This window comes from Berghia stephanieae, chromosome 12 (genome assembly GCF_034508935.2).
Source record: "Berghia stephanieae isolate SIO BIC M18660-M18661 chromosome 12, UCSD_Bste_1.3, whole genome shotgun sequence".
NCBI lineage: Eukaryota > Metazoa > Mollusca > Gastropoda > Nudibranchia > Aeolidiidae > Berghia > Berghia stephanieae.
In genome coordinates, this window is record NC_088371.1 from 13,191,616 (window position 1) to 13,197,400 (window position 5,785).

The window sequence follows — 5,785 nt, forward strand, 5'->3', positions numbered from 1 at the left end:
ACTTCTAGTTTCAGAATAATGCCATCTTATTTTCTAGCCCAAATAAATGCTAGTCGTCAATAAAGATCATCCATCCTCGCTCTTTTTAATCCCGTAATCTTAAAAATCTGCCGATAGATAGAACGAAGATGACGTCACTCAGGTCTTTGTTATTGCTTTTTGCCATCCGCGTTTATGAGTACTTCTCACTAAACTGTATTAATCAGACTATAAATTTTCATGGTTACACAGAGTTTTGTGTGTTGGTCCGTTAAATTTCCGGATGGCAATGTTGTGAACTTCTTAGCCAAGCGCATACTATCTATCCGGATGGCAATGTTGTGAACTTCTTAGCCAAACGCATACTATCTATAGATAGTATGCACTTGGCTAAGAATCTTACAACATTGCCATCCGGAAATATAACGGACCAACACACAAAACTCTGCGTAATCATGAACTTTTATAGTCTGGACAATACAGTTAAGTGAGAATTACTCATAAACATGAATGGCAAAAAGAAACAATAAAAAAGACCCGAGTGACATTAACTTCATTCTATCTATACATCTTACTAATAAAGAGTTATGCGACCTTATTCAATACATAACCTATTCATTGTTAGCTCCCGAAGAATAGTTACACACTTCAAAGGAGTTTGGAACCGGAATAGAAGAAGGTGTTAGTTACGTTATGACTTCTGCTTCCCATTGTCGGACATAGAAATTAGATTTGCGCAAAGCGCTTTAGAGGGGGCCATAAGTCAACCAACCAGGAATGAGTCACCCTGGACGAAACACCATGCCTGTAAGGCGATATTATAAATTGTTTTCTCAACAAAAACAGCAAGGCACAACTAATTTTACCCCTATGTGGGTTAGGGGTATGACACTCGCTTTCGGATCGGAAGGTCCTGAGTTCGGCGCATAGTTGAGTCCTAGGGAAAAGGCTCTTTACTCACATTCTCAGGTGTAAAATGCTTACCTGGCCATTAACAACGTTGTCTCTGTCGGAGAAAAATTGTATTTTTGCCTAACATGTTAAATATTGCTGTTGGATAGAGTTCCCTTGTAAAGCGCTTTGAGCACATAAAGTGGATATTGCGAAATATAAAAATTCAGGGGTTTTTTTGTGGGTTTTTTTTTTTTTTTTTTTTTTTTTTGCTTTTTGAGATTGAGAGTAAAGTGACTTTTCCTCGGAATTAAACTTGTGTCTCCCAGAGCGGTACTTAAACCGGGGGCTGGCTTTCAGGACAAAAGCGAGTGTCGTACCACAAGAAGATAAAGCCTGCCATACAAAATAAATGTGACCAATATTCTTAACAGGTATTATGTCGGAGGGATTTAGATTGTACTAAAAGCCGATCTTTTAAAATACAAGATAATTTTAAACATAGATTAATTTTTTTTTCAGGTTAACGGATATAGATCACTTAACTCTCTCCTTACCGATCCTTTTCAATATTTTCCCACAGTGGCAGGCTTACCCAGCAGAAAAATTGATTTTTTTTATACTCAAACAAGCTCTCTACAAAACAACTTTATGTTCTTATCCTTTCTTTTAAAAAGATAGCATTGTGGAGAACATTGTGCTTATTTGAGTCAATAAAAAAAATGATACGGCGCACAACTCTACTGAAAGATTTGAAAATTAGAACTGTATTTTTTACAGATAGATAAACAGATAACTTGATTTCCTTTTATTATTTAAAGTCAGTTTGAAAGTTCGTTGAGTCACACAGATATCATAAAATACGTACCGACGACACTAACACTCTCAAAATCAACCAATTTCGTCACTGTAAAAAGTTGTCAGTTTGCGTCATCTATTTATGACATCAAGTATTATTATTACTTCCGTTGTGTTGTTGATTTAGCGGTGATCAGTGTTGTTATGTAGTAGTATGTTCTAATTGCGTGTATGTTTGTGTGTGTGCGTGTGTGTGTGTTTGTGTGTGTGTTGTGTGTGGCGTATACATGTGTGTGTGTGTTGGCATTTTTCAGCAAATCGTGGCATTCATAGTGATATTATTCACCTGATCACATGAAGGTATTCGGATTTACACAAATTTTAAACAAGTTTCACCGATTAACAACGTCAACTAATACTACTGCTGTTATTCCGGTCGTTTTTATGCCATCGATGTGATAATTATTGCCCTGGGAAATATTTAATTAAACGTTGTCCGCAAAGTGCCAATTGTATCTGTCTAGCTTCTAGCCCGAAAAAAACTTGATATTTTTCGCGTCTGCTTCAGATTTTCATTTGACCTCACATAAGTTAGGTAAAGGGGAGACATTCCGAAAGCTCCTACATCCCCAGTATTCTTTCAATTTGTATTTTCACCGTTTATCTTTTGTCAGGCGTTTATTTATTCATTTTGTCATCATATAGATTTGTGAGGATTTTTTTTCTATTAGGGTTAGTCATAAGTCTTAGTAAAGGTGCTAGCGGGGAGACATTCCGAAAGCTCCTACATCCCCAGCATTCTTTCAATTTGTATTTTCACCGTAGATCTTTTGTCAGGCGTTTATTTCTTCAATTTGTCATCATAAAGAAGCATTTTAAAAACTCTAGAACAAGCCTTGATAGATTTGTGAAAGTTTAAAATTTCCTTATTTGACCATTGTTTTGATTCTCGGCCGCCATTTTAATTTGTGAAGTATTGAAAGGTAGTGCAAAGCAGTCCGAGGGTTTGTTTTTTTTCTATTAGGGTTAGTCATAATACTAGGGTGTTTATTTTCCTATTAGGGTTAGTTAAAGGTAGTCTCGGTTTTACTTTTTCTTGGGGTTAGTTGAAGGAATATTATTTAAGTTGTTTCCCTTTGTAGGAGCTTTCGGAAGGCCTCCCAAGTCAAGCGTGGTAAAGACTTGTGACTTATTGATATTGATATCTACTGACTGATAAACTAAAATCATGCCGAATAAAGCATGGCAGCGACGACAAGCACATCGATTAAAGTGTGCATCTAATCGTAATCAAGCTAATCAAGCAATATCGAATGAAAATTGTTCTTTCCCCGCGAAATTACGGGCTTTTGACGAGTTCTTTAAACAAAGATCATTCTTCAAAGTGTTATGAACAAAATAATCTGAATAAGAAAAATGTTTTATTGTGTCGTAGCCAATGTGACGATTTTGCTGCAGGTGGTAAGGAGAGGGTTAAGTGGAGAGAATATTACATTTAAAATGGTTTAAATTTTACATGATTTTTTGTTATTTCTTGTTCTCACCTCGACATAATAGATGCTATGCGTTAAGGTAAAATACTCATATCATTCACCAGCCGGATATTAAGTACCAACACTCAAAACTATGCGTAGCCCTGGGCGTTAATAGTCTGATTAAAATAACTGTGAGATCTTATAATTAAAATGGCTGTCTAAAAACAATTTTTTAAAAGAGCTGAGTGGCGTCAATGAGCACGATCTATATTCCCATTCCATTTGCTCGAATTCATTGGTAATGTACCAAAATATGCTCAAAATGACACACATCGTGAAACGTGTTCACAGTTTGAGAAATATCCAACTTTACAGTTGGTCATTTTGCTCAGCATGACTCATGGGTATGTTTACAACTTTCATAAACAAAGCGGCGTGTTTAGATACATTGAGAAATGTACAATCGTTGTACAGCAACAAATCATGTGATCGGTGATAAGGTTGGACGAAAACATGAATATAGATCGCTCCCATTCGTTCCGTCTATGGTCTGGTTAAAATAATTTAGTGAGAACTAATAAGTAAAATGTCTGTCTGTCTAAAAACAATAACTAAAAAGCTGAGTGACGTCATTTTCGTCCGTCTATAGATAGAATGAAGTTGACGTCACTCGCATATTTGTTATTGTTCTTTGCCATCCACGTTTATATATGAGTAATTCTCACTTCACTGTATCATCCAGACTAAAAAATGTCATGTTTACATAGAGTTTTGTGTATTGGTCCCTTATTCTTCCAGATGGAAATGTTATTAGATTCTTTGCCAAGCGCATACTGTCTATAGCGTTTCCAGACGATGAGTAACAATAAATAATCAAGTGGCTATGTGGTCTAATGGTATGACACTCGCTTTCGTATCGGAAGGTCCTGGGTTCGAGCCTCGCGCTCGGTGCATAGTTGAGTCCTTGGAAAAGGCTCTTTACTCACATTCTCTCACCGTGCTCAGGTTTAAAATGAGTACCTGGCCTTTAACAGCGTGTCTTTATCCGAAAAATTGTAATATCGCCTAACAGGCGTCATGTCCCGTCCTACATGTTAAATGTTGCTGTTGACCAGGGACCCCTTGCAAAGTGCTTTGAGCACATTTAGTGGATATTGCACTATACAAAGCTCAATTTTATTTATTTTTTGGAAAGATGCTAATACAGCACAGGCCATAAAATATGGCGTGTAGGTGTTATTGTATTATTGTGATAAAGATGAAACCCTCCACGCCTACAACTCGTTTGTCACAGTTATATGACTTCGGCCATTAGATTACCCTAATACAATCACCAAGAGTTGTCTATCCTTTGTATTTATTTGCTGCAATGGAATGGATAATAATTCCTTGGGAAATTTATCGGCGATGTTAGTAACCAATTGGATTCAATAGTCTGATGTCACGTCGCACAGCAACGGCGGTCATCATGGTTCTAAACACAGAAAATCTGTACTTTTTATTCTTCATGCTGGCTAGAATTTTTCATATGTCTTGTGATCAGAATGTGTAAAAGTCAAAACATGATCAGAATTATGTTGGGTTTTTTTTTCTCTGGATACGCTTCTATGCTCATCGGAGAAATATTTCATAAGGGTCTCCGCCATTGTTCAGATAGTTTAGAGCCAGTTACTAAGTTACAATGCGTCATTACGAGGGAAGTGATGTTACGACTGTTGAAGCGTATTATATGCCGTACTTTGGAAAAAACACGTGTTTTGAAAATTGGATAAAATACTCGTTCTTCAGATACCAATCGATTACCTCTCTCCTTACCTACCAGCTGTTTCCAGAATGTTCTCTGAAACATCACACGACCCAATACAAAAATAGATTCTTCTTCACTCAAACAAAAACAAGGAACACGTACATTCTATACATAATATTGTTTAACTAAATAAGCTCTAATACAATGCAGTCTGTGATTTACACAAAAAATTACAATGGTAATATTATTAATTTGTATCGTAACGAATGTGACGATTTTTGTATGGGTGGTAGGGGAGGGTTAAAATGACCCTCAAATTGGCGAAAACTCTCAAACCTGGGATTTGATGGAAGACTTCTTTTTTCCCGAGATGAGCGTTATTTAAATCGATCGATATTTGAAGGACGAGTTTTCTGGCAAGATTTTTAAAATTCATATACGACAGTTAACTGGTTAATTAATGGTACGCGCTTAAGTAAAATTCTCACAACCTACTGTATTACTTGCCACAACGTTCGAAATCGACGCACGCAACAATGCGCAATCGTTAATGTTATTTTGGTGGTATGCGTGTAAGTAAAATCATCAAGTCTACCCGCCAGACGAATGGTACCATCACACAAAACTATATTATATAACCTTAAACATCTGTAGTTTATAGCGAATACTAATCATCCAATTGGCGGTCTAAAAACAATGTGAAATACATGAATCTCGTCAAATTCATTCATTCAATAAGGCCTCGAAAGGCCCCAGGTTTGAGAGTTTTTGCCAAGATGACTTATTTTTTGTCTTTTAGGGCCATGAGGCCCATGGAGCCGGAGTTTATCCCGGTTTCTATAGCGTGAAACAGACAATAGCAAATGCTTGATTTCCTTTGTCTTGTCTATCGCAA